Genomic DNA, 26,147 nt, shown 5'->3' with positions numbered 1-26,147 from the left:
AAGGAGAAAAAAAAGATTCTGTGATTCTGTGGCAGAATTAGTTTGGGAAATGACAGATTATATTCTCTTTTGGTAGAATAATCATGCTCACTTAGGGCCTCTGGAAATCCTACAGCGAAGAAACCCACTCAACATGATTTAACCCAGAGGTTTCTAGATGCCTTCAACAGCTTTACTGACGTCCACTGGACACACGATGGAACAGTACACACCTCAAGGGCACGATGTGATGGATGTATACGTGCACACCTGTGAAGCTACCACCACAATCCAGATAGTTCCTTCTTGTTTCTTTTCTTTCTCTCTCTCTCTCTCTCTTTTTAAAATGATCTTATTTATTTGAGAGAGAGAGAGAGAGAGAACAAGTAGAGGGAGAAGTGGGGAGAAGGAGAGGAGGAAGCAGGCACCCACTGAGCAGAGAGCCCAACGTGGGGCTTGATCCCAGGACTCTGGGATCATGGCCTCAGCTGAAGGCAGAAGCGTAACAGATTGAGCCACCCAAGTGTCACCCCTTCTTTTTTTTTTTTTTTTAAGATTTTATTTATTTATTCATAGACACACACAGAGAGAGGCAGAGACACAGACAGAGGGAGAAGCAGGCTCCATGCAGGGAGCCCGATGTGGGACTCGATCCCGGGTCTCCAGGATCACACCCCAGGCTGTAGGCAGCACCAAACCGCTGCACCACCGGGGCTGTCCAATTGCCCCCTCTTGTTTCTGATTTGAATGTCATTGTGTGGCTACATTAGACAGGTTGGTCCATTCACTTACTGACAGGCGTGTAGGTCGTTTCCAGTTTGGGGCTCTTCCAAACAAAGGTGCAGTGAACGTTCGTGAGCAAGTCGTTACCAGGACATATGCTTTCATTTCTTTTGGATGCAGACCTGGGAGTGGAAGGGCTGGGCCTCATAGGCGGGGTACGTCTAACTTTTTACCAAACTGCCAGGCTGCCTTCCCGAAGCGGTCCTGCCATCTTATACCACGGTCCGCAGTGAGCGAGCATTCTAGTTTCTCCACATCCTCCCCAACACTTAGGATGTTCGGTCTTTATAACTTTAGCTCACTAGGTGTGTCATGGTTTTAATTTCCGTTTCCCTGGTGACTAACGATGTTGAGCATCTTCCCTTGGGCTTCTGTGGCGTCAGTGTTCTCCTCAACTCAGGGAATCTTCCAGGCACCACCCGAGGCCCCTCTCCTTGCTCTGCATCCCAGGAACTGTCAAGGTGTTCAGCTGGGGAGGTCACAGGGCTCACTTTGTTTCCCTCCCTCGGAAGTCACCGTCTTTTATTATCTGTCGCCCACTTGAAAATGGTGGTTGCATTTATTTTTGTCTGTTTTGTTTTATTTTGGTGGTTTCAGGTGAGAGAGTCCACCCCGTGCCTGTTATTCTATCTTTGCCATAAGCAGGGCCTTCGAAACATATTGCTTATGTTGATTTGACTGTGAAAGTGAGTTTTTCTCATCTGTTTTTGTAAATCCCACAGGACTTTGGTTCAATGGAACGCATATTGGCAAAGATGAGATTATATTAATATCCTTGGTCAGGGAGCCCTATGATTTTAATTAATGTGCCAGAATTACAGTCACAAGAATACTTCCTGGCATTCTCATTATGTGAAATATATGGAATGTACGTTTCGTGTTCAAATACCAGGTTTGAAATTGAGACAGATGTCATCTTTTCCATTATAAAAGCAGGGGAAAGAATGTCACATACATTCTTAATGAACATCTCTCAGGCATACTGATCCTTAGTGAATATAGGTATGGAAATAGCCTCTTGCCTTTATTCTGCTCATGTTTGAAACCTCCACGGGATGGACCACTTGATTTCAGGACCAACGCGTATTTGATCCCTAATCCATCATCATACTGCTAGGATGTGAACTTTGTAAAAAGGCCGAATCGATGCAATGACTTTTCTATTTAGAAGCTTACCATTTCCAGCAGCAGCAGGATAAAGTCCCGAGATCCTGAACTTGACATAAAAGCTTTTATTATCTGTGTTTGTAGAATCATCTCTCATTTCCCCCCTTATGCAACCTACAGTCCAGCCACACGGGGCTACTTCTCTTCTAAAAAGAGTACTTCATTTTTCTTTTTATTTTAATAATAAATTTATTTTTTATTGGTGTTCAATTTACCAACATACAGAATAACACCCAGTGCTCATCCCGTCAAGTGCCCCCCTCAGTGCCCGTCACCCATTCACCCCCACCTCCCGCCCTCCTCCCCTTCCACCACCCCTAGTTCGTTTCCCAGAGTTAGGAGTCTTTATGTTCTGTCTCCCAAAAAAGAGTACTTCATTTTTCTATATTTCTTTGCCTAAAGAAATGTTCCTTCCGTCTAGAGAACCCTCTGTGCCTCAAGATGGTTCAGGAATCTTTTCCGATCTTAAGACTTCTTTGACTTTCCAGGCAGGATCAAGCATGACTTCCTTTTGCTACACTAGTGCCTTGGCAAACCTAACACCAGTGTTACCATTTCGTATGAAAACTGTATGCTGCTCTTCCCTTCCATCACATGTGCTAGATGCTGGGTCTTTTAAAGGTAGCAGCTTGGTTTCTGTTCATCCCTCCACCTCCAACATGCCTTTTTGACAGAGGCTGGAATGCAGGAGCCTCAAGGATGAGGTACATCAAGACCATATTTTCTTCCTAGTGGAGACCTAGCCTGTCAGAGAATCCACGAATGTAGGCAAAGCCTCCTAAGTGTGCATGACACTCTTAGATGACCTGATAAATCATAAAACACCACCAGGATAAGTCAATAAGTCTACTGAGGAGATAGCTTAGGAGTTTGTGCCTGACCGTGATTTTCTGCAGTTCGGGAGAGCATCTATCTAGATTCTCACTCGGGTGGCATTGCATCGGTTCCATGCGTCCGTGGCCTGTTTGAGACGGCTGGTCAGCCCGACCAAGGCTTCTCAGAGTTGTTCAGAGCAGCTGATTCCCACAGGTGGTGTGTCTCTCCTTGGACAGTCTGTCCCAGAGGGGATTCAGTGTGTTGGATTCTATGTCCTGTCTCTCAATGCCCTTCTTCAACTCTACAGAATGAGGTGATGTTTTGGTTGTGGTTAAGATTTGTTTATTGTTTTGAAAGAGGTTGTGCATTTTGGTGTTGAATTTGGCCACTATGCTGGTTCAGCGCAGAATATTTTGCTCCGTGTTTAAACAAGGGTTTAAAGAAACACTTCCAAGACATTTTCATGAGTGGAGGCAGGCAGTCTCACAGGTGTCCAGGGGCACCAAGCTGCAATGAAATGGGATGTTTTCAAAAAATGATAGAACATGGGGATTTTTTTTTCTTTTTACTGGCAGAGATTCAGACTATCCACAGATTGATGCCACAATGTCTCAAAAATATTTTTAAGTTCTGTTTCTACAAATGTACCCTTTCAAATGTTCTGTTTTGCCCTTCGGCATCATTTATTCTACTTACTTGCATTCCTGCTTTAGACCTAAATAATAGCACATGTTGAAAATCTTAAGCATCCATACTAAAAACTGTAAACTTTTTGTGTGTGGGTTAACTTATCTTTGCATTTAAATTTCAAGTCTAAGGAAAAACTGTAAGTACGGTGTGAAGGCAACTTACCTTTGCTCAAAATTTGATATTGATTTTCTAGTCCGTTGATTTTCAGATTCAGCTGAGCATTAGCTCTAGGATGTGGGATAAGGATGGTGTCTTGCTGGCCCAGGACCCCCTTCACACAGCATTATAGTGCTTCCCTGCCATCTTTGACCCCTTGAACAAAAGATGATAGTCTAGGATTAAATAACAGCCATTTGGATTTGCAAGAAATGTTTGTGTATATGTACATTTTTTCTAAGAGGATGGCCAGCTTTTTAGGGACAAGATGTGGGGGCCATCTGGGAAGGATGAAAGCTAACATCTCTTTGGGACCCAGTTGATGTGAGGTGACATGCACTGATACTTGCTCTTTGAGACAATGACATCCAGGGGCCTTAGGGTTGAGGCAATGCCCTGGGGGTAGAGCCAAGGGCATAAACACAGAACTAATGACACTACCTCTGGAGGGTTTTGTTTTTGTTTTTGTTTTTGTTTTTGTTTTTTTTAGAGTTCCCATTTGTCAGGCAGGCACTGGCCTCCCCTCTCAAATTTCTTAGGTTGTTGTCAGGAAAAGCTAATCCTGATCTTTTCAAGACTCCACTTGGGAGATAGGAACATACTGAAATGTGGATCAGCTCCAGGGCTCCAAAGATTGAGATAGCAAATACTTCTGACAGACCCCAAAACCAAAGCAGAGTACTCTTGATAAATGGAATGGGATTTTTTTTTTTTTTTAAATCCCAGGACCATCGTGCTCTCTATGATAGATGAAAGAGCCACTTAGATGTTGGCATTTAGCATCTTCAATTTATCTTCCTAATTGAAATTTAAGGAGCAACAGTACAGACCACTTAAGACGCTCAGAACATTTAGAACAAATTCATTATTAAAGAAGAGTAGGAATTACTTGAAGCCTGTTTCCAGAGGAGAAATGCAGAACTAAGGGTTGCAGAAAGGTTTAGAAGCAAGAAAGGAACGCGAATCGCTAAAACAGGGAGAACAAGAGAGACCCTTGTGTCACCTTGAAGCACCACTGCTGCTCTGTCTGGGTCTACAGCTCTCAGATGGGCCATATTTCCATGGACTTTGAAGGAGGATTTCTGTGGTCAAACAATAGAACCAGCATGGTGGCCACCCCCGCCACCTCCTGCCTCCCCAGCACACACACACTATTTACGAACTGCTTTTAGGAAAAAATCAAGAGCTACAAGTCATTCTCTCATTTATCTACATGAAGCTGTTGGAACAAGCAGCTCGTGGAGTTAAAAATCTGTCCCATTCCCCCAGGAATATGAAAGCATTAGTAGGTGACAGCTTTGTTACCTACAAGTTCTCCTGGAGAAAAAAACCACAAATGAAGCCCCGTGGGTTTCTAGAAGTTCAGTCTCTGAACTCAGAGAATTTCTGTCATTTTATATTTCTAAAAAAACATAATAAGACGAGGTCAATCTTGGTGACTTCTTTAACTCTAGGAAATATATAAGCAGAGAAGCTAATTAGCTTGGTCCTCTATGGATTGTGTGTTTGCCCACTACAGGCCAGTTGCCATTCCTGGCCCTGCCCTCAGGTCCTGCAAACCAGTGGTGGAAACAGATATTAAATAAATGCATGGAAATAGCTATCACTTTTGAGGGCCAGCGTGATGGAAATAAACATGGTCCTAAGATCAGGACCAGAAGGAAATCTACTTTATTATTTTTTTTCATTAAGACTTAATTTTTGCAAATATGATACATAGCTCTTTGTAGACATTTAAGCAATATAAAGAGTCCAGAGGAAAAGTCAAGAAATCTCCCCAAGTCTCACCTCCCAGGAATAAGCAATATAAACATTTTGTAAACATAATTCTAGACATCTGTCTCTGCATATTTATAGATAAAAGGATGGATGGATGGAAGGAATTTAATTAACATAGAAAGGGGAGCACATGCCATTTTACAGTAACTATTGAATTTGATTATATTTGAATTTAGCTGAAGTGAAAGAAAGTACAGCTAAAAGAATTGCTAAGCCTCGGATAAATATTTTTTGACTAAAAGATACTCCTCATTCATTAAAAAACCTATATAGGTAAGCCTCAGATAAATATTTTTTTGACTAAAAGATGCTCCTCATTCATTAAAAAACCTATAAAGATAAGAATAGTGTGAGCGCTATTTGCATATATTTTTTTACTTCTATTTTCATTTGTTTTTGGAAATTAGGAGTGGGAATTGCTGGGTCATAGGATACATGTATGTTACTCATACTGTATAAGAAACTGCCAAATGGTTTTTGAAAATAGTTGTACCGTTTGACACACCTACCCGAGGTATATGGGTAGGTGTGTTGTCTCACGTCCTTGCCAACATTTGGTGTTGTCGGTCTTGTTAGTTTTAGCCATTCTGTATTCTAGTGTGTATGAAATGGTATCTGGGAGTTCTGTTTTTATTTCTCTGATAACTGAAATGTTGAGCACATTGCTGTGTTCTTATTGGCTATTTATATATCTATTCTGGTGATGTGTCTGTTCAAGTCTTGTCCCATTTTATTTTATTGGGCTCTTTGTCTTTTTCTTACTGGGTTGTGAACATTCTTGATATATTCTAGATACAAGTCCTTTGTTAGATATATGGATTGTGAATATTTTTTAACCCATCTATGACTTGCTTTTTCAGTTTTTTTAATGGTACCTCTTGAGGAGAAAACATTTTTAATTTTGATAAGGTTTTATTTATCAAATTGTTCCTTTAGTCTCTGTGCCTTTTGTGTCCTCTCTTGGCCAACCTTCAGGTTATGGAGAGATTGTCCTATATTCTTTTCTAGTTGCTTTATAGTTTTAGCCTTATACATTCATGTCCATAAGACATTTTTAATTTTTTTTAAAATTTTTTATTTATTTATGATAGTCACACACACACACACACAGAGAGAGAGAGAGAGAGAGAGAGAGAGAGAGGCAGAGACACAAGGCAGAGGGAGAAGCAGGCTCCATGCACTGGAAGCCCAATTTGGGATTCCAGGATCACGCCCTGGGCCAAAGGCAGGCACTAAACCGCTGCACCACCCAGGGATCCCGACATTTTTAATTTTTGTTTGTGGTGTGAGGTAGGGGTCAAGATTTCAGGTTTGCTTGCTTGTTTGCTTCCTTCTTTCTATCTTTTTAAATATTGAAATCCAATTTTGCCTTTCCTCATTGAATTGCTTAGACACCTTTGTCAAAGAATCTACTAACCCACCTAAACGTGGGGTGAGTAACAGGTTGAATCTGTGGCTTTTTAGCAAGACCATGCTAAGGGGTTCAGATGTCTTTGGCAAACTGCAGACAGCGTGTGCCTCCTCCAGGTCAGCAGGGCCATTGCTTACTTCGGAGGGCTCGAAACTACTGCTAGCTTCCTCTCAGCCCACATTCCATCCATGCTTGGAGATTATAGGGAATGGAGCATATGCAGGCTGACAGGAATCTCAGGGTGGCTCTGAGAGCTCATCAGATTCTATACTTAGGAATGGGTGTTCTTGGCATGCACCAGTGCATTCAGAATGCCTCCAGCCTAAACTAGGACACCCCTGGTCTGAGAGCTGAACGGGAGTCCCCAACCCCTCCTCTTCCCTCCTCTTTGCTCATTTCCTCCCTGCGACACCATGTTCCTTCCTCATTTGTAAACTCCATGAAGAAGAGGATACTGCCTTGGTATCTCCAGCTCTATACCACCCTCCAGTGGGTCGGGGGGTGGGGAGGGGGCTGATAGACAAGGATGAGGGTTGAGAGATGAGATAAGAGAAACTCATCCTCTGCCTGAGCCATTGCTATGATTGAGACCTGCCACTTGGTCTGGGAGCAGTTTCTGATGCTCTGTGATTCTAGCTGGATTCTCCTGTAGAGGACTCCTGGAAACAGCGTCCCACCCAGAATCCAGCTCCTCTGCCTCTGTTCATTGGCTAGAGCCCCAATTTCCTTCTCCCCAGGGCTCTCTGTGGTGAACATCATCAACTTCTGGCTGTGCCCCCAGTGCAGGCCTTCAGCAGAAAGTCACCATCCTACCATCTCAATTGTTTGGAAAATGTGGTTGGGTTCATTGGTATGGAGGGCAAGCACCTGCCTCCTGTCCGTGCTTGCCAGCTGTTCGTGGCCATTAAGTTCCTGTTCTCTTCCCCTTTTCTACTGAATACACTGGGAGAAGAACCTCAGATAAATGGCCAGGCAGTTGTTTGTCATACTTGCTTTACTCCTGGCTTATGAGCAGCAAGTCACATTTGACAACCTACATATCAGATGCGTATGAAATGTTTCATAGACAACTCTCTACTGAGTCCTGAAGAATACCTACAGACCCAGGCTGGAGGGCCAGACTGTCTTCTGTCCACTAGTTGCAAAGCATGACGTTGCACTTTGGAGCTTACTTCTCCTGACAATTACCTGAAGAAAGTATGTTTCCATTATTATTATTATTATTATTATTATTATTATTATTATTATTTTGAAGATTTCTCCCTTTGTTTTAATATCCATTCATTCTTTGATTTATTCAGTAATTATTCACTGAGCGTCTCTGTGTCAAGTATTGGGGATATAGCGCTAAACAAATTGACAATCCCCCACACTCTCCTAGAGCTTGTGTTTGCAATGGGGCTGGGTGGGGGGCATGTATGTGATGAAGTAAAAAGGTACATCATGTAGGAACTCCATAGCATGAGTGCCGTTTAGAGGAAAAGAAAGTAAGAAAGAGGATGCTGGGGAGCGCTGATGTTTTAAATGGATATTGAGATTGTTCACCACAAAGGTGGTCTGTGGATAAGGGCCAGTGGGAGGTAAGGAGACAAGCCATAGAGATGCCTGGAGGAAGAGAATGCCAGATCGAGAGGGCAAAGCAGAAGCAAAGGCCCTGAAGTAGGAGCAATTTTGGCATGTTCAAATAGCAAGAAGACCCCTGGGGCTGGGGAGTGTGTGTATATTTCTGAAATATGCAAAGAAAATATACTAACTGGCTGTCATTTTCCTAAAATTTCTGAGAGAAGTGAGTGTCAAGAACACTTTCCACAGTAGGGGCAGAAGCTGGCAGCAGAGGCGTGATGGAGTGAATGTGTCTCTAAGACTATCATTTGTTGCCACAAGGGGCCCTGGTTCTGGAGGGGAGGGATCCCCTTGTGCCATTTTCAGAATGAAGATGGTTCAATCACTGGTCCTTGGCATGAATACATGAGGCTGCCAGGAAGCCAGAATAAAGCACGCTTGTCTCAGGGCTCGGTCCCGATCCATCATGACTCCATCAAGTGCGTCTGACAAGCTCCCAATAGGGGCATCTGAGTCCAGGGGCTAGAACAAGCCCTGTCACCGAAAATTACCTGCAATTTTTCCCCTCTTGCCTAGCTGCAGATATTTTTCCATTCCAATTATCTCTCGTGAATAAGTGGGGGAAAATAATTGATGCATTTCAATTGGGCATCATGAGCATATCACAAAGGAAAGGCTTTTGGACCTCTTTTTCCCCATTTCAATGTGACATGAGCAAGAGTGAAAATAATTGCATCAGAGGGTCTAATTGCCTACCCATCAAAAGAATCGGAGAAACGGGCCCGAGTGTAAAGCCACCCATAATTTTGGCTCATGGGTCTCCATTCAAAGACCCAGTGGGAAAGGTGGTCACGAAGCGGTGCTGGACGTGGTAAGGGGGGAATGGAAGCAGGCCCAGATGAGAGGACCAGAGCGAGGTGCTTCGATTTGAAAGGTGCAGCTGATGGTCTTGAAGCCTTTTCTAGCATTTTCCTTCAAAAGCACTCCTCTCACCTGGCACCAGCTTTTTTCTCAATAGAACTCAAGACTGGCATGACTTTCTCAGATGAATACAATTGTCTTTGAAAGACCTGTTACTGCTCTTCTTTACTGAGTTGGGGTTGCTTTTCAATCTATCTTTCGATGCTTTTCAGTCTTTCAATCTTATTATGATTGAAAGGCTTCCTTACTGGGATAGGGAGGCTTTCTTACTGGGATGGAGATGCTTCCTTACTGGGATGGGGAGGCTTCCTTACTGGGATGGGGAGGCTTCCTTAGTGGGATGGGGATGTTCCCTTACTGGGATGGGGATGCTTCCTTACTCTGGTGGGGAGGCTTCCTTACTGAGATGGGGATGCTTCCTTACTGGGATGGGGACGCTCCTTACTGGGATGGGGAGGCTTCCTTATTGGGATGGGGATGTTTCCTTACTGGGATGGGGAGGCTTCCTTAGTGTGGTGGGGAGGCTTCCTTACTGTGGTGGGGATGCTTCCTTACTGGGATGGGGATGCTTCCTTATTGGGATGGGGATGCTTCCTTACTGGGATGGGGAGGCTTCCTTATTATGGTGGGGAGGCTTCCTTACTGTGGTGGGGAGTCTTCCTTATTGTGGTGGGGAGGCTTCCTTATTGAGATGGGGATGCTTCAATCTTAAGATGGTGCTTAATTAGTTTTTTTTTTTTCCTAAACCAGATGGAGCATTAACTCACATGCCTTGTTTTGTCTTAGCTCACCTCATCACTGAAGACCTGGAATGTGCTGGGGGCCCAGTGGGGGCATCCAGGGGCTTATTTCCTGTCTGTGGGTGCAGGGAAATTAAAAAGATCCCTGTAGGCTCTAAGTTTCTGTGATTACAGCCCCACTGGCACTATATTCTAACAAATGCAGTCAAACGTTTGGAACTTAATAAGCTCTCTTGGCTCTTCTCTGCTTGACTTTGGTTTTGGGGTCGGGGGTCGTCAGCCCCCTGAGAGGAAGCACAAGGCTGCTGCCCCCACCCCTCCATGAATGTTCCACAGCTGCTCTTCATTTATTCCTTTCTCGACCGTCTTAATCCAACCTTTATTTCCACCCAGAGATCTGGATGTTTGGGGCCATGACAGCATGAGATGATGTATAAAGAGAAAAAAAGCAACAATTCCAAGTTTAACTTTGACCTGCACAGGAGGAGGCACTAATATAAAGGAAGCCTTGAAAGTGCTCCAAGGAAAAGGAAGGACAGGAGTTAGGGCAGGAGCCTTGACTGCAGGATGATCATGAATTAATGGACATGCACAAACTGGGTAATCATTAAGAACTGCGTGAATGCAGGACAATAGACACATGCCTGGCGGTGAGGGTGCGTGTGTGCATGTGTGTGTGTGTGCACGTGTGCATGCACACTCTGGTGGAAAATGAGCAAAAGAAGGAAGAATGGATCGGGGAGCATTTGCCATCACTGGATTTGAATAGCTTTCCCATCAATCTCCGGCTCGCTTTGCAAGTTCACTGGCATATGGTGGAAAGCCTCGGGGTGGTGGCGGTGGGGGTGGTTTCCAGGATCCCTCTGCCCCCCTGTGGAGTCCTGGGGGTGGTGGCGGCTATGTCCAGAAAGGTGGGCCGTTAATAAAACTACATCTTTCTCGTCTGGCAGCTCTCGGGGACATGAAAAATGCTCTACTCTGCCTGGGTGTAATTAAACTCTGGGCTGGAGTTTTGCCCTACAGCTTTGCTGGCAAATTCAATAATGATGAATTCAGTAGAATATTTACAGCATTAATGCGAACAGGATTTAAAAGAATATATACAGTTCACTTAATTACATTCCCTGTGACTTCCCCCCCACCCTCGAAATGTTAGCTCAGCATCCACTCTCCTTGGAGCAGCTTTTCCATCTCAAAATAGCCTCTGTCTCTTTCTTTCTTCTCTCCATGGTCATTTGTTCTCTGTGTTTATCTCCAATCCTGCTTGAGATATATTTGCCCGCCTGGGTTTTTTTTTGTTGTTGTTGTTGTTGTTGTTTTTTTTTTTTTTTTTGGTCGTGAGGTTCCCTTTCTTCCCCTCCCCACTGTGTACTCAATGTGGCAACTATAACATTCCTCAGCTTTATTGGAGGTATAAAATGATTAGGCCATGTTTTCAGGGAAAAGAACTAGAAGTGACCGAGCCTCAAACTCTGCAATCTGTGTCCTCCTTGCTTTGTCTATATTTGGCGGGAGACCCTGCTTGGGCTCTTTCTCCTGGGGAAGGGGTGGGGTGGAGCTGTCCAGAATACAGAAGTTTTGCAGGTGAAAATAAACTTTCTCTCTGGAATGGTAACTTTTGGCTCCTCTATCAACCCCTGCACCTGCAAAATTTATAGGACCTTGATTTACCATGAGCGGGGTATCCCCCCTTTCTCCGGGTGCCTGAGCTTTGCTCAGCATCCCTGGGACAGCCTTGCAAATGGGTGCTGAGCTGTCATCTGCTGAGTATCCAGCCTTGCTGGGGGCAGGGAGGGGGGCAGTAGCTTTCCCACCATTGCAAGAGGGAACTGCTTGGGTCTGGGGTGGCAGACAGGGAGGAGAGGTTGCATGAGGCCTTGCATGCAGCAGAGAATGCAGAGTGAACTCTGGACTCGTCTCTTTGCGTTGGAGCAAAATTCGTCCGTGCTCTCTGATCCCAGAGGCTTGCTTTCCCTGGGCAAACATTTCAGTGGTTATTTCCAACCTACTGTTCTCTTGTTCGGCCGACAGCTGTCAAGACTTTATCATAACTGCGGTTTTGTCTTGATCCAGGAAGGAGCTTGTGGCGAAGGGGAGAGAAGCCCACTTCAGACGAGCTAGAGGAAGAGGAGAGAGTGCATTTTAAGGACACAGAATCCAGGGTGAGGGGATCAGCCGGGCCTTTGGGGACACTGGAATTAGGAAGTGGAAAGCCAATGGCACATGTCTATTCATTCCTCCCTGCTTCCCTGCCAAGGTCTGTCCTTTCTGCTTTCCATCTGCGTTCTTCACCCTGCAAGCCTGCTTTCTCAGCTGTGCCCTAGCCAGTTAAGGGCTCCCCCACGGCTCCTGGGTCATTGTGTCCACCGTTCAATAGAACAGTTGAGGCTGAGACTCTGGCAGAGTGGGTGAGTTGTCCCTGCCTGGTGCCCTTGACCATCTCTGGCGGGGAGAGTAGAGCATGCCTACCTCAGGCTCTCCTGCGTGGGGTGAAGGCACCCCCAGAGGATGCAGGTGGGATGGGGATCTCGGCTGCCAGCTCCCTTCCCCCTCAGGATTCTGTCTCCTGGGTGCGACCACCTGCCTTCCCAGGCACTGGGACAGGAGCAAAAGGACCATCCTCAGGCATCGCTGGTCCTGTCCCCCTGTAGATCTCCCAGGGACAGGCGCCATGGCTGCAGCCAGGGAAGGGGGTCGCTGAGGATTTTCAGAGATAATTAGGTGATGGACAGCATAGGCTCATTAGCAGGCAAAACTTTTCTAATTAAAAGACAAGGGAGAAAAAAAAAAAAAAAGACAAGGGAGGCTGGAGGACGATGCTTCAGGCCTCTCGGCGGCATTATCTTTGGAGCCACTTAACGGTCAGCCAAAAATCTGCAGGAGAGTGCAGCCAAAGGAGTAGGGGGAGAGGGGTCCCTGTGCATCTGGAGAGCATCTGAAGCCACGTGGGACCAATCTCTCACCCGCTCCCTTTGCTTTGGCCTGGAGCCAAGGTTGAAACCGGGTGAGTGTTGAGTTGGAGATCTACCCATGGGGCTTTGCAGATGAGTGAATCACTCACCCCCCCACCCCCACCCCACCGGGCACACCATTTTCAGAGGTAAAGCCAAGAATAATTTCCTGCCGGGTGCTGCCTGGCCCCCAGGCAATTATCCTGAGACCCTTGCAGGTGGATAAACCAAGTCTGGTTGGGAGTATTTACCCAGTTGCCCTGTGACAGGATGCACACGGGCATTGTGTAAATGCAGGGTGTTCAGAGGTATTCCAAGGTCCTGCTTGCCGAGGCGGGGTGGAGGGCATCTCCAAGGCCTCTGCAGGGACAGACACCACAACCAGAGAGTTTTACACGAACACACCTGTCTTCCCGGGCCTGATTTCTCAGTGTGGACTGCTGACCGACCGCCTCCCCCCACCTACCCCCACTGCCCCATCAGAATCATCATGAACCCTGATTGAAAAATGTGATCACTTCTCTGCTTTAAACCAATTTACAGGGCAGCCTGGGTGGCTCAGTGCCTTCAGCCTGGGGTGTGACCCCGGGGTCCCAGGATCAAGTCCCACATCAGGCTCCCTGCATGGAGCTTGCATCTCCCTCTGCCTGTGTCTCTGCTTCTCTCTCTCTCTCTCTGTGTCTCTCATGAATAAATAAATAAAATCTTTAAAAAAATAGATTATTAACCAATTTACATGAACAGGGTAGGTTTTTAAGATGCGATTATAGAAAAATCTATAGGGTATCATAAACAAAGAAAAGCAAACTACAAAACTGGAAACAATATTATTCCTTTTGAGTGGAAAAAAAAAAAAAGGAACTGTTGGAAAGGACATATTATGTCCTGGTATTAATGTGGTATTTTTTTCTGGAAGAATACATTAGAATCTGTGATGGCTGCTTACCTTGGAAAGAGACATTTGGGGCGGGGGAGGGAGGCTCCTGGTTTTCATCTCAACCCTTCCTGTTTGCATTTCTAACCACGCATCTGTGTTACTTTCATGCTTTTAAATGTCATCAGGGATTATCTGGGCAGTGGGATTACCCACCATTTTCTTTTCTTCTCTCCACTCTTTTTGTGTTAAAATCAGTTTTTAAAAATGCGCTTCAAAAAAATGAACCTGTCACTGGCTGACAGTACCAGATTCTCTGAGGAGGGAATCCCAGGCTTGCATTTTTTTTTAAAGCTTTTATTTATTTAAGAGAGAGAGAGAGAGAGAAAGAAAGGAGCAGTGGGGAGGGGCAGAGGGAGAGAGAAAGAGAAGCAGACTCCCCGCTGGCCAAGAAGCCTGACAAGCCTGATTCAGGGCTTAATCCTGGGACCTGAGATCAATGACCCAAGTCAGAGGCAGGCGCTTAACCAACTGAGCCACCCAGGCGCCCCCCCACCATCTGTCTGTCACCCTTAAATGCAAATTGCGCTTTCCTTTGTCTTGTCATTTTTCTACAGATCTGTTCCTCTTTGTTACGATGCTCCATAAGCCCCACATTCTAATCACCCCTTTGAGTTACTCATCACCGAGCTTCACTTACATATGTATGTGCTGCACATGTTAATAAACTCTGTTTTTCTCTTGTCAACCTGTCTTTTGTCTGTTTTTAAGCTCTAGGCCCCAGCTACAGAACCTAGGAGCGTGGAGGAAAAGTTATTATTTCTCTCCTATAAAAACCTGATGCTTCCCAGATCCTTTCAAACAGGCATCTTGACAAACACCAGAGCAAACGCTGGGTGGTGCTTCCTTGTTCCTTTCTCTGCTGCCACTTGGGGAGGGCAACGCCGGGACTCATTTACTTGGGGATGCCCACTTCACGTGCACATTTCTGAGCCTGTCCCCAGAGAAATCGCCGGCCTCCTCTTTTGGAACGAGCTGGAGGAAACTCTCTTTTTTAAAGAGCTCATTTGATGAGTAGGCTACCTAGCTGATCTTCCCTATTTTAAGGTCCATGTTTTGTAATCACAGGACTGAGATCCATTGTGTTCACAGTTCCAGGGATTATGCAAAAGGTGCGCACCAGGGGGAGGGGTGCTATATTTAGAATTCTGCCTAGAATGCTAAAGAGAACTTTTCTACTTTTTTAAAGATGTTATTTACTTATTTGAGAGAGAGAGCTTGAGCAAGGGGAAGGGGGAGAGGGAGAGGGAGAAGCAGACTCCCTGCTGAGCAGGGAGCCAGATGCAGGACTGGATCCCAGGGCCCTGGGATCATGACCTGAGGTGAAGGTTCAAGCTTAACTGAGCTAACCAGGTGCCCCACTTTTCTTTTTTTCCCCACCTTTAATATATTCACTATAGATTTTTGGTAGATACCTTTTGATAGATACTAAAGATAGCCTCTTTTTTTGTGTGTGTGGTTTAAGATCATTTGATTGAGGGGTGAGAGGCAGGGAGAGGTGGGGGGCAGCTACAGCCCCCTGAGCCCCACCAGGGGGAACAGGCCTCCTCCCCACCCCGCAGATAGTCTCTTTTTATCCACAGTAGTTTGCATCTATGTTCTTAAATGGGCATGGCTTAAAATTTATATTTACGTTTTATTTCTCTGGGTTTGAATATTAAGGTTATACCAGTATCATCCAGCGTTGCATTGTTGTCCTTCTTTTTGTCCCCCCATTAGTTCTCTGGAATAGTTAGCCTGGAACTGGGATTATTTATTCTTTGATAATTTAATAGTATAGAGGAGCGGGGGGAGAAAAAAACAACTTTACCTCTACACGCTTATGTTGAGTGCCTGGGGCCTGTGAATTAAACGTACAAAAGACAGACTAACAGAAGAAAAGCATACAAATTTTAATTTTACATGCACAAGGGCTCCACAGGAAAATGTGAAAACCCCAAGCAGTGTTTAGGATTGAGACTTTATATATGATTTTGATGAAGGGTAACTCATTGCAGAAAAATGGCTAGATAAAGGAAAAAAAGATACAAGCTTCTAGGGGCCATGCATTGTAGGAAGAAAATATATAAGGAAACTAACAGTAGAGGAGGATTATCTAGGTAGACTCTAGTCCTCTCTGGAGTTCTCTTTCTGGTACTGGGATGGACCCTTTTCTGGTACTGTTTCTGGACCCTTGAGACACCGTCACAAAGGGCGATTTATGCCCTGCCTTTACGCAAAGGGGAGAAGCAGAGAGTTGTTCCTGCATCTGCTGTTTCTCAGTTCCCTTAAGTGCAAAATAATCCTTATGCCAAAATTGTATATTTTGGGGTGGCTTATTCTGATCTTCTTCAATAGTCTTTATCAGTAATATCATCTTGCTGCTAAGGTGTGTATGTGAGTACGCGTGTGCATATACACTTCAGCCAGCACCCCCAAGGCTGTGCACCTTGGAGATGTGCTGTGGATGTTGTGCTCACCTTATCCAAGGCTGATAATACTTCTCCATGTTTTATATTGTTCTTTCTATTGATCAACTATCTTCTCCCCTCTTTTGTACTTTATTGGGCTTATTGACTTTTCTACATGACTTCCTTTTTTTCCTCACCCTTTATTTGTTTGGGAGTTTTAAATTCAGTTTCTTTTTTGTGACTACCTTTAATGTTTTAACATGCATAGTAGACTTAATGATGTTCAAAATTGACCAATATCTCTCCTCTCCTCCCTAGCAGTCTTTTAGGACCCTGGAATGCTTTAAGTTGGTTTACCCCATGTGGCATCTTGCATATTGTCATTTTTATAATATTTTTTAGTTCTTTTTTTTTTGATACCTCCAAATTAGCTACTATTTATTATTGTTATTGTTGTGGTTTTCTTTAAGAATCTATTTATTTATTTCAGAGAGAGAACACATGGGGAGAGGGGGAGAGGGAGAAAATCTCAAGGAGACTCCCTGCTGAGCAAGAAGCCTGATTCGGGGCTTGATCTCATGGCCCATGAGATCATGACCTGAGCCAAAACCAAGAGTCAGACACTCAACCAACCAAGCCATCCAGGTGCCCCTTATTGTTGTATATTAAAAAAAAAAAACAAAAAACCAACAAACCCAAACCTTTAGACTTTATTTTTTAGAGCAGTTTTAGGCTCATTGCAAACCCCCTCCCTTATTGTTGTATATTAAAAACAACAACAACAAACCCAAACCTTTAGACTTTATTTTTTTAGAGCAGTTTTAGGCTCATTGCAAAACCCAGCGGAGGGTTCAGAGATTCCCCATGTACTCTGCCCTCATTCATACACAGCCTGCCCCATGATCAACACCCCCAACCAGAGAGCTGTGTTTGTTCCATTTGAAGAATCTCCGTGGACGCATCACTACCACCCAGAGTCCACAGTTTACACTAGGGTTCTCTGTTGGTGTCGTATGTTCTTTGGTTTTAGACAAATGTATAATGACATATATCTACCATTATAGCATCGCGTAGAGTATTTCTACCACCTTAAAAATGCTTTGTGCTCCACCTATCCATTCCTCCCTCATCCCTGTCCTCCTCCTACCCTGACAACCACTCATCTCTTGATTGTCTCCATAGTTTTGCCTTTTCTGGAATGTCATATGGATGAACATATACAGTCTGTGTTCACATATAGTCCTTTCATTATTGACTTCTTTCACTTAAGTGATATGCATTTAAGGTTTATTCGTGTCTTTTCATGGCTTGATAGCTCATTTCTTTTCAGTGTTAAATAATATTCCAGTGTCTGGATGTACTAATATCTGGCCATTTATTCATTTACCTGTTCAAGGTCATCTCAGACTCCCAAGTTTTGGCAATAATGAATAAGGCTGCTATAAATATCCTTGTGCAGGTTTTTGTGCAGACATAAGACATATTTAATATTATATTTTCCATGGTACGTCTGTTGTATAAAGCTGTGTTTCTGCTTCTTTGTATGTTCACGGACTCCATTTATGGTGTATCATTTTCTCCTGTCACTTTTTAGATCAGTACTTCTCTAGTGGAGTATGCTTTTCCTCAAAGGATTCCCAGGGCCTCAGATCACGGGAGAGCCTGTCAGTGGGGTTTTGCATCTGTTTCTGTAAGACCCCTTTATAGAGATTTTAGCTTGGAACCGATATTTACAGTCACACCCAGGTTGGGATTTTCCAGCCCATGCAGAAGCTAGAAATTCTGAACTGTTTGAGGTGAAAGTCCATGTTTTTTGTTCTTCAAGCATTTTTTTTTTTCCTCCAGAAACCAAGCAGAAGCATATAATCATCCTTTTTGTCTCTCTGTGCTGCTGGATGGATTTTTTTTTTTTTTTCCTAGTCCCTCCTCTTCTACCTAGGGACAGAATTTCGTGACTCTTGCATTCATAGAATTTCACCTCCTTCTCATGGGGCAGAAAGCCTCCTCTTTGCCCCATGTGGACAGTCACACCTAGAACCTGTCCGTGGGACCTTGTTAATAATCCCTAGGCAGCATCTGAACCAGTTTTGGTGTTTCAGCTCTGGTTTATAGGTTCCTTATCATGAATGATCCCCTTTCTTTGTTGCAAGCTCAAGTGTGCATTTAAACCCTTTTGCCTATTTCATCTGTCATTTCTAGGCATTGTGGAGGGAGACTTTGGTTTTATCTTAATCTTTAATCTTGCTGGAAGCAGACATAGCTCTAGGAGAAATGTAAATTTGCACAATTGTGCTTGTGTTCTGTCTCCAGGGCTTCAGCAGATCCCAGGCGGTTCAGCCTCTGCCCAGCAACAGGCAGTGCCTCTCCAAGGTCCCTTCCCTGAGCTTCGCGAACTATCTCTTTCAAAACTTGTGATTGATGTTTCCACAACTTTGACAATGAGACGTAGCTGAGCTCAGCCTGACTTATAAAAGACAGATCTATAGGAGAAGCCCAAATCGGTGGTCCACATTTCTCACATCTCTCAAGGGTGGATTGTGATGTGTTGCCATCAGGATTCCCTGGGGCACCAGAGGAAAAAAAAATGCAGATGCTTGTGTTTTGCTCCTGATTTGCCTGAATCAACTCTCTCAGGAAGGGCTGGTGAAGTTCCCTGGGGGATTCTTAGTCATATTGTAGTGTGAGAATATTTGTCGGGGGTGCCTCAGTGAGGTGGGGATGGTGAAGCCAAGTGCAAGCCTAAGAATCTTTTGGGTAAACGATTTCCTTTGAGATGGATAGGCTATTAAGGAAGAGAACCAGGTTCTTAGGTTCTCCTTGAGTATAAGGTAGGGGAGGGGGATTCGGCTCATGGTTTATCAGAAGTCTTGCCTATGCATGTGATTTTCTTTTTGGGGGGAAAGGGATGGTTTAAAGCCACTTGATGACATGAAAAGACAGAAGGGAAAGAGGACAAGAGAAAAATCTAGCTGAGCATTATTAACTTCCTTGGGGCTTATGCTAAAATGTTGCCTGAGTTTCAATTAGCAGAGCACCTTCTTCCCCATCCCTGGTTGATCATGAGTTGCCATGGCAGCAGGCACACTGCTTTCTGGACAGCCCTCCCCTGCTACCTGCTTCTGGCACAGGCGGTTCTACAGTTTGGCTGAGCCCAGACCCGACTTCTCTGTAGGCTCGGGGCTGCAGTGGCATAAAGTGGGACGGATTTTGGCGGGGAGATGAGAACCTGCCACTTCAGGTGGTTTATGGTTTCGGGAAGATGTGCCAGGCAGCTCTGTGTGGGTCAGATGTTCTGTTCCAGCTCAGATGCTTTGGCCTGGATTCAGGAACCTTATAAGCAAAGGTACAGCAGGTGATCCCCTGGGCAAGCACAGCTCCTTGTCGCTTCCCTTAGGCACTCACTCACGCAGTGCCTGTCTGTGGATTTCCTTTGCTTGAGTCCTCCTGGAACAGGGTTTTTCAGAGTGGATTCCATGGGCTTTCTGCACTGACACTTGCTCCCACGTTCCTGGTTTGGAAAATGAGGAAGATTATGGAATCGATCATTCTAACAGAAAGTACGAGAGGGGCAGCCCGGGTGGTTCAGCGGTTTAGCGCCGCCTTCGGCCCAGGGCATGATCCTGGAGACCAAGGATCAAGTCTTCTCCCTCTGCTTCTCTCTCTCTGTGTCTCTCATGAATAAATAAAGTCAGAAAGAAAGAAAGAAAGAAAGAAAGAAAGAAAGAAAGAAAGAAAGAAAGAAAGAAAGAAAGAAAGAAAAGAAAGAACAAACAAGAGGAGGAACACGCTTTGGGCATAAGGTGATGTGTTTGCTTTGGTGCAAGGTGAGCAAAATGTAAAAGCCCAAGTAAAGATTGCCAGTAAACACTTGCCAAGAGATCTGGGCTAGACATGACAAATTGGGAGTTCATTCTCAATGGGTTTCCATTGTATTTATCTGGATCCTTTTTTCTCCTCTAAATTATATTCCCTAGAGTGCCTGTCACATCTGCAGACTCCTGAGCCCTGCTTGGGTTCTCCCAGAAGTTCCAAGAAACTGCACTTTAAAAAAAATTTTTTTAATGTGATTTTTGTAAAAGTCATTTAGGTCATACATATTTTTTAAATTTTATTTTATTATAACCCAAGATCCACCTTCTTAAACAAATTTCGAAGCATGTAATCCATTATCGTTGACTTTGGTATGATGTCGTACAGCAGATCTCTCCAACTGATTCATCTTGCTTAACTGAAAGGTTATGCCCATTGATCAGTAAGCGCCTCTCTGAAAAATATGGAATGCTTCGCCATTTTGGGTGTCATCTTTGGACAGGGACCATCTTCTTGGTATCTTTCCAATTTTACTATACACACTATCGAAATGAGGTGATTTATTTATTTATTCGTTTGCTTGGGTATATATATATATATGCACGTAGTTTTGCATCTCAAGTTTGAGAACCACTGTGGAAGACTATACACTTGGCCAGGGCTCAATTAAGGTCGTCTAGCATCCAGCTGCTCCCTGACAGCTCCCAACACACAAACACACGCACACACACTTGCACACACACATATGCACACACGCACACACACACGCATGCATGCATGTGCATTGCTTCGGTCCCGCACCTCCCTGTGTAAGAGCTCCCATGTGGGTTGAGATAACTGGCACTCCACCTTCCAACCCTCTTTGACGTCAATCCTTTTTTACGTTCATGGTCCATCATAATCTGGACGTCGCTTGGAGAGTCTGTCTTTCTGAAGCCTTCATTTTCAGCAAGGCGTTTCTGCTTTTCGCAGAAGCTGAAGGAATACAGAGCACTCACCAGCCACGTGTCTCCCTTTTTCTGAACCTGGATGGCATTTGTTTTCCCACTAGAGACCAAGCCATTCTTCATGTGTCCCTTGTGGTTGCTGTCTGAGTAGGAACAGCATGAAAAGGTCCGTTCCCAGCCTGGCAGACATTTCTGCTCTGCTGCATTTAATCTTATCATTTCACCAAGTGAGGTCACCCTTGAACATGAGGGTGGCACTGATCCTACAGGTAAGCCCCACTCCATGTGACATCCCAGGGTTTTTATTCCTGGTATCTCAGAACCAGGTGTTTTTTTGTTTGGTTTGGTTTTTTTGCTTTGCTTTTTGGCTCCGAGCGACCTCACATCAGTACAGATAGCTTTGCCCATCAGTCTTCTGTCCTATCTGACCCAGCTCTTCTGCCTCAGAAGGCAGAGGGCTCAGGAACTAAGCTTCCCACACTGGGGTCCACCTGGGGCATCCCCCAAGGCAGCTGGGCATCTGGACGTAGTCCCCCTCCCTGGGGTCCTTACACAAGGACAGCCACCCTTTGAAGATGTGGTAGCCCTCTAATCCTAACCAAAAATGGTAGAGGGGCACCTGCGTGGCACAGTTGGTTAAGCATCCAACTCTTGGTTTTGGCTAGGGTGGTGATCTCGGGGTCCTGGGATTGAACCCTGAGTCAGGCTCTGCATTCAGCATCAAGTCCACTTGGGATTCTCTCTCCCTCTCCATCTGCCTCTCCTGCTTGTGCTCTCTCACTCTCTAAGATTAACAAAAAATCTTTTTTTTTTTAAATTTATTTGGCAGAGAGAGAGAGAGAGCACACAAGCAGGGGGAGAGGCAGGCAGAGGGAGAGGGAGAAGCAGGCTTCCCACTGAGCAGGGATCCTGACATGGGACTCAATCCCAGGACCCTGGAATCATGACCTGAGCCAAAGGTGAACACTTCACCAATGGAACCACCCAGGCACCCCCAATAAATAAGTCTTTTTAAAAATTGGTAGAGAAAGAGATGTGTCTTCCTCTAGGGAGCTGCATTGGTTTCCAGAAACCAAATATCCCATCTGAAACTAATGATGTGCTATATGTTGGGTAATGGAATTTAAATTAAAAAAAAATTATTGTTAAAAAAAAGACAAAATAAATTTACTCCTGGTCATTCCCCTTCTTACTTCTGTTGATGGCAAGTCTAGGGAGTAAAGAATGGTGCTCATTATTCTCAGCAATTAGCTGTCAGATGCTATTTCACCAAAATCATTATGTTTCAGTTTCCAAGGTGAATTTCTAAAAATTACATGTCTATGATTTTTAAAGATGTTAAATTTAGAAATGGAAATATAATGGCTTAATGAAATAGCATTGAATACATAATACTTATAGTGTACAGATCATGTATGTATTTATGTATGTGCATGCACAGTTCATCTCTCAGTCTGTCTATCTCTCTATGGATAGATTATAAGTAATCATCCAGCACACTTTAGGGATGCTAGCAACCTACCTTATTCCCATCTCTTTGGTTGTAACATTTTTTTAGGAAGTGCAAACTGGTGTTAATGTTAGTCTAAGTAAACTACATTAAATGACTAAATCTGCTATTCAAAAAAAGAAAGAATGAAGGAAGGAAGGAAAAGGAGAGAAAAAAAAAAAGAGGAAATTACTTTGTATTCCAAAGCAGAATGGACCACCCTAAAGGGCACCAGCCCTCTCCTTATATTGATGGAACATCTCTATTATCTTTAGCAGCTGGTGACCCTTTGTGAAAGTTGAAAATGTCAACATGACTGAATCTTTAAAAGCACTCCCAGTACAGCCAGAGCACGGCTCTACTCCGCAAACACAGAGTATGGGGATCTGAAGGTATTTGAAAAATCTGCACCAAATCCTATCATGATCTAATTTTTTTCTCCCCTCCTCATGGCCTCCTGCCCTTTTGGATTTTAGTTAAGAACGGATTAAGTGTACCAAGCACGCCATTAGCCTTTCTTTTTATATTTGTGTAAATTCAATACAAGCTCACTGCGGGAACCACGAAAGTATGCTTTGTGTCGTGCTCGAAGCATGCCAGCCAAGGAGGCCTGTGTCCACTCTCATCTACGCCCCACGATAGTCCCTTAGGGCAGGTAATTTAGCTCCCCAAGTGGCAAACATGGAAACTGAGTTATAAGGGGTAGGTACCAAGTGACAGCTCCAGAGACACATAAGCAGGAAATGGTTGGGCTGGGAATGCGGGTTCTCGATTCCCTAAAACCATCCTTCATTTTCCTTCTCATGTGGTGACACCAAGAGTGCTCTGTGTCATTGCTCTGGGAGAAAATGGAAAGAGGAAAGCCTGGAGAGATAAGAAAACAGGAATGTGCCAGAGAGTGTCACCGCATGGAAAAGATGCCCCCAGCCAGCCTGCCAGCCACTTAGGCTGTGTCGACCTTGCCCCTCCCTGCCCACACCACCCCGGCATCTCTGATCGTCCATCCCCAGGGGAGGATTGGGAAAAACTACCGGACCACCTCCAATCCAATAAATTGGTGATAATTTGCATGTGGACATACATGTGCATATTCCCTTTGTCTCTCTCTCTCATACACACACACATGCACACACACACCCGTGCACACCCATGCACATGCCAAAAAGGCGAATAAAAGGAAAACATCAGGGACTCATACCCCTTGCAGCTTTCTTCCCCATTATTCCTGGCAAGGTGGCTTCCTTGTCCGAATCACTTTTACTGATCTGGTGAACAGGGAGTTGGTGGCAGAGGTAGCAGACCAGTACCAGGGCTGCCGGGCATGTTTGCCATGTGCCCCTCTGACGGCACCAGCAGGTTTTTCTCTTCCCAGCCCATCCCCCCCACCTGCGAGTCAGACCTTGGCCAAAGTTTACCTAAATACGGTGTGACCTGTGTTCTTTTTTGCGTGTGTAAAGGGCACCCATGAGTCTGGGAGAGTGGCTTTTCTGTATCGGTTTGGTCCCCGTTCTTGTAGAGCTGGTTTTTTCTTAACAGAGTCGGTGGCTGTGCTGGTTTACCTTTGCACTCTATCTGAAATGTTTCTTGAGCAGATTAATAGCATGAGAATATTGCTTGGAAAATAATTAACTAATTAAGAAAACAAACTTTCAGAGACACACGTTTAGCTGCATTTACATAATGTGTAAATTATTCGCATCTCAGTGATGTGCGAATCTTAGCTCTTGTAAGCCCAGGCTGATGGGAAATCAGCCCACCCAGCCCATGAATGTCCTTGACGTGGCTTCGCCTTTCTAGATTTGAAGGGCTACTCTAACAACAGAGGTTCTTCTCCATCTGTAAGAATACAGGTGCTTCTGCCCTGTGCAGGTTCTGTGGCTGAAGATACTTTGCCACCACCCATCCTCTCCCCCCAGACAAGAGACTCTCTCTGCTGATCCCTGTGGGGTGCTGTGTCATTTGCTCTCGCCCTCCCACCCTCTGTCTGCTGGAACGTCTTCCTGGATAGTAAGCTCATCTGCTAAGATGCAACTCATCCACTTGTCCCACCTCCAAATAATGCCTTTGTTATCTTCATGTGGCTCTTCTCGAATCTGACCAGTGTCTAGGAGGCTACAGTCTTGGCCAGGGTGGGCTTTCTTGAGGCAAAGGAGAGGACAGCATAGGACGACACGGTGCCTACTTGGACACGCTGGCCTTCTCCTAGACTCCTCCTGAACCTGCTCATCTCTGGATGGGCTTCTGGACCGAGTTGAAATGTGAGTGGCCAAGGACCAGGACTGGCTGGGTTGAGAAGATGGGCTGCTTTCTTGGGCTGAGTGGTTAATGTGGCCAGCACTCATGACCAGAGGATCGTGTAGGGAAGTGGGGATTTGCACTAGGTGAGAGGGTGGCCCCGAGTCTGAGCCTGTAGGTCAAGTTTGAGTGAGTCCTCTTGACCCTTGAATGTCTGTTCCATTTTGCAGCCTGGGGTGAAGTATAAAGAGCTAACAGTCACCTGAAGCTGACCAATTAATTTGGAATCGCAGGGTTCTTGCAGAGACCAGGGGGAAGCAGGGCTAGGAAAATACGAGGTGCTGAAGAGCAGAGACTGTCAGGAGCGTTCTGCCCAGGGGGGTCTTGGAAGGGTGCCTGACAGCATGGGGGCTGATGAAATGGGGCATTCTCACAGCCTGTTGCTGGGAAGGATACTGTTGCTATGTGACCCAGTGGTTCTCTCAGGCCAGCCAGCGGGGGGTACCAGCTGCATCAGCTCCCACCCCAGAGCTTCAGGGACACTCACTGGCAGCCTTCTCCCTGGGAGGTGCATACCTGCTAGGTCTGCTGCCAAGGCTGGGAATCTGGCTTTTTAAAATTTTTCAGGTGTTTCCAACCTGAGGCCTGTTTCCAGAAGCTCCAATCCAGTCCTTTTAGGAGACTTCCCCGGCAACAAGTCTCCTCCAGCAGGTGCATCCTCCCAAAACCTCTTCCTGTCTCTGCTTGCGAGCAAGCACAGGGAGCTCTGAAGCTGCAGCAGGCACAGGGGTTGGGTGCATCCTGAGACACCTGCATGGTCGAAGGAGACTTTCTGCCCCAAATGCTCTGGGGAATTAGTAGGTCGAGGGGTTTTGGGTTTTTAGTGGAAGTGGAGGCTCTGCCGGAGGATAGATCGTGGTGATGGGAACGGCTGGAACCAGGCCTAAACTCACAATCAGGAGCTCAGGGTGGGACTCTGTCCTGCTGCTTTACAGCTGGATCATCCCCAGGATCATTCAGTAGCCAAAGGCTCCCTATTTCAGTCAGACTTCTGTCGATTGCCGGTGGCAGGAAGCAACTCAACTAGCCGAAGCCAAATCTGCTTTGAGTTGCTCACTAGTGGGGAGAGGTACTGAGAGTCATGGAATTGGGGGTTGTGGGAGCTATAGGAATAGGCCTCAGGTCTACATAGGGAGGGCCAAGGTCCATGGGGTACTATCTGCAGACCAAGGGCTCTGACTGGCTGGCTTGAATCATACAGTTCAGCCTCTGAACTGACCACTGTGCTCTGCAGCCTCAGTCAGGCTTGGGGTCAGCAGTTGGGTTTACAGAGACCTCAGGCCAAACACCCAGCCTTCGCTGTCTGAGCTCTGAATCCACTTTAAG

At 45.2% G+C, this 26,147-nt stretch overlaps 1 protein-coding gene and 1 pseudogene across 15 annotated transcripts in view; one reads left to right on the top strand and one right to left on the bottom strand.

Annotated features, from left to right (window-relative positions):
* Positions 1 to 26,147, top strand: part of SLC39A11 (solute carrier family 39 member 11) — a 404,898-nt gene that overhangs the window by 224,641 nt on the left and 154,110 nt on the right. The window lies entirely within an intron of this gene.
* On the bottom strand, positions 20,548 to 20,644 carry LOC144287290 (U6 spliceosomal RNA; annotated as a pseudogene).

Source organism: Canis aureus, chromosome 16 (genome assembly GCF_053574225.1).
Source record: "Canis aureus isolate CA01 chromosome 16, VMU_Caureus_v.1.0, whole genome shotgun sequence".
NCBI lineage: Eukaryota > Metazoa > Chordata > Mammalia > Carnivora > Canidae > Canis > Canis aureus.
Note: the sequence above shows the minus strand (reverse complement) of the source record. Positions and strands in the feature narration are given on the sequence as shown.